Genomic DNA, 3,306 nt, shown 5'->3' with positions numbered 1-3,306 from the left:
ATGGTGCCCCAAGACGCCTCTCTTGTCTCCTCTCAAATAGTCGATTATCACATTCTATTGCTTTAGAGATGAACTCGCTTAGTGTATGAACCTTTGGCATAGTCAATAAAAGATCTTTTAGGTCATCCTTTAATCCCCACCGAAATTGACTAATGAAATATTCCTCATGCCAAGTCAGATCACAAGTGAGCTGTTGAAATTCGGATGCATAGACGGATGCAGGTCTCGATCCTTGGCGGAGATTTCTAAGTTTGGTTTCAGCAACCCTTGCTCTATCAGTATCGCCAAAGGTTACAGAGAACTCCCGCACAAAAGCTTCAAAGTCATGAAGAAGAGGAGATTCTTTTTCAAGTAAGGGAGCAAACCAAGAGAGAGCCGTACTCGAGAGGAGGGTCCCAATAAGGCCTACTTGAGAGGCATCATCTGGATAACGCTCTCGTTGCATTCGAATGAAGAGGCACACTTGTTGGAGAAAACCTCTAAACTTTGATCTAGTCCCATCAAATTTTTCAGGCATGCTGACCTTCAGCTCCTTCTTATGTTGTTGAGAATAGCTAGATTTTGCAGCTTGTGCTTGTCTCTTGAAGCTCTTGAATTTGACGTTGAAGATTTTGCAACGCCGGTCCAAGGATTAGGGTTGCCCTGCTTGAAGTTGAGCGTTATTGTAACTGAGCTTGGATGCTTTGCAATGCCTTAATGACACCTTCCATCGTCGACTCCATGATTGCTTGAGAAGATTAAGAGATGGTAGTCTTGCCAAACTGTTATGAGCGCGTATAGAGCTAGAGGAGAGCAAGAGGAGGCATTCACAATGTACAAGAACTTGGACTTGATGATAAGCTTAATATTGATTACAAGACTTAATATTTTATTAAGAGAGCTAGATACAAGACTTTGATTACATGAATTGAGTACAGAACAAGGCTTGATTGCAAGGACGAGAGCGAGAAAGATCGAGCTCTTCCCCCCGCCTTGACCTTTGTTGATGGCCTCCTCGTTAACTCTTCTTTTCCAACTCCCGCATGCAAAAGGCCTCGTCCTAATAATAGCGTGCACCCCTAGCAGTGGCGCCCGACGTCACTGACGTGGCGCAGGAATTGACGCGATGATGTGGCAAGCTCGGACGATGATCTGCATGGAAAATGAGTGGAACCAGGGCCGAATAAGTTCACTTCCACCTGCTAAGCAACTTTCGTTTCATCGACATGCGCATCCAATGCTCATGGTTCCCCACGCGAGATGTTTTCTTCTGTCTGCACTCGTTTTGGTTGCTGCACGCCATGGCCTCCATGTTTTTCTCTTTTCTTTTCCCATTTGCCTTTATTAAAACCCTATTGGGCGGCCATTGAAGAGGCCTTTGGACGGCCGGCTTAACCTTTTTGAATATGGGCGGCCTTAGGCCCTTGGGTGGCCATGCCATAAGGCTTTGGGCTTTGGGCATCACACTTGGCATACATAGCGACCAAAGCATTGCCAAGCACAACTTATTTCTCCCAACAGTCCTTGGCTAACAATATCTTCATGAATTTCAATGTCGTAAAAGTCTTGAATAGTGCCACATGCCTGCAAGCAGCAAGTATAAGTGATTGCATTTGATGTAAGGTCTTCCCATCACATTCAATCAAAGAGTGCCAGACTAGCCAGGCATTGCAAATTACGACTACCGCCGGCCAACATTGGACGGGCTATGGCGTACATACCGATTAAAGCACTGCTATCTCAAAACACTTATTCAGTTGTATTCAAAACCCTTGCTGCTACTCAAAACTCCCAGACGGAACACCGATCGAGCGGACTGGATTGGTACGGAACCGGCCCCTGATGAATGTTTATCGGGCAATATCTTGGCGATAGGGACTCCGATCACTGATCTGAAAAAAGACGACGCGCTCTACAATGTGAGCGCTTCAGGCCCGTGCATTCATTTCATTTCTGTCCCCTTAGCTGCAGTTGCCCAATCGGTACGGATCTGCAATTGACTCAAACTTCGAACTGCCATAACTTCTTCACCGTAGCTCCAATCGACGAGCCATAAAAAGAGGCCAGTAGAGCACTTCAAGCACTGCAGTTCTAGATCATAATCTTCCATCTGTTCTCACTTCAAGCATAATCATTTTTGGCATCACTAAGGCATCTATTGGCCCTATTAAGAGTATCTAGCATACAGTAATAATTAAACTTGGCTTGTTAATAAGCCTTGGTCACTGACCATTAATCAAGTAAGCTTTAAATAAGTTTGATATGTATTTTTCTGGAATTTTTCTTAGCATGGGAGCGGAGCTACACGACATCACCCCTTTTGAACCTGCACAGTCTCCGGTCTGTGCCAACTACACTTATAAAGCATCATCAGACTCATATAACTGTACGGAAAATGAAATAAGGCTTATACCCTATCATCAATGTTCTAGCTTGTTCATTAGGTAGCTATCCATCAAAAATCTTTGAACTGTATCTGCCGTATCTTCAAAGCATTCAATTATGGATAACCTGTTTAGTGAACCCCGCCAGACTCAAGTGCTCCAGTTAATGATTCGCATGGCTTGACCATTAAGCTCTCTTTAAGGAACCCTGTCAAGCTCAAGTATGCCTTACTCTGTCTGCACACGGAATGACCGTCAAGTCCTTTACCTCAAGTTCTTGTAGCAGAACCAACTCAAAAGATGTAAAGATACTTCATTAATTGTCCAAAGAAGTTAGCTGGAAGCCAGCCATGTTATCTTATTGAATGCATAACGTGAAACTCTTCTGACTTAGCATAATCTAGAAAACAAAACCTTGCATCATGCAGCCTGCTACATCAGGCATCTGGTATCCTCTGCATCTGTAACTTGCACTTTAGTAGCCCCAGGATCAAATGGAATAATAAGGAATTGCCCACACATTTGGGCATCCATATTCACATGAGCATACATTTCTTGTGTCAATCAACATCAAACATTTTTGGTGCAGATATGCTACCCCTGGTTCAAATAGCACGCAATTAGTATGCATACTGATCAGTATCCATCCGTATTGAATCTGCTTATGAATATCCTTAGAATCTCCTAGATCAAACACCATTGATATCACAACATTGACGGGATCTACATTATACTAGAGCTTCACCTGAAGCATAGTGAAACACCCACATCCCGTAAACTGTTGGCAACTTAAGCTCGTTACCAGAAAGCATTAAAGAAATCTGACTCCCTTTTACTGGCCAAGCCAAGACAGCACTCATATAAGCATCGATAGGAATAACATCCAAAATCCAGGTACATTTGGCACATTGCCCAAGGAACTGAAAAACTTGTGCACCTTTTG

This window comes from Adiantum capillus-veneris, chromosome 2 (assembly GCF_014529385.1).
Source record: "Adiantum capillus-veneris isolate H3 chromosome 2, ASM1452938v2, whole genome shotgun sequence".
Classification (NCBI taxonomy): domain Eukaryota; kingdom Viridiplantae; phylum Streptophyta; class Polypodiopsida; order Polypodiales; family Pteridaceae; genus Adiantum; species Adiantum capillus-veneris.
The sequence above is the reverse complement of the archived record's forward strand: the minus strand, read 5'-3'. Positions refer to the sequence as shown.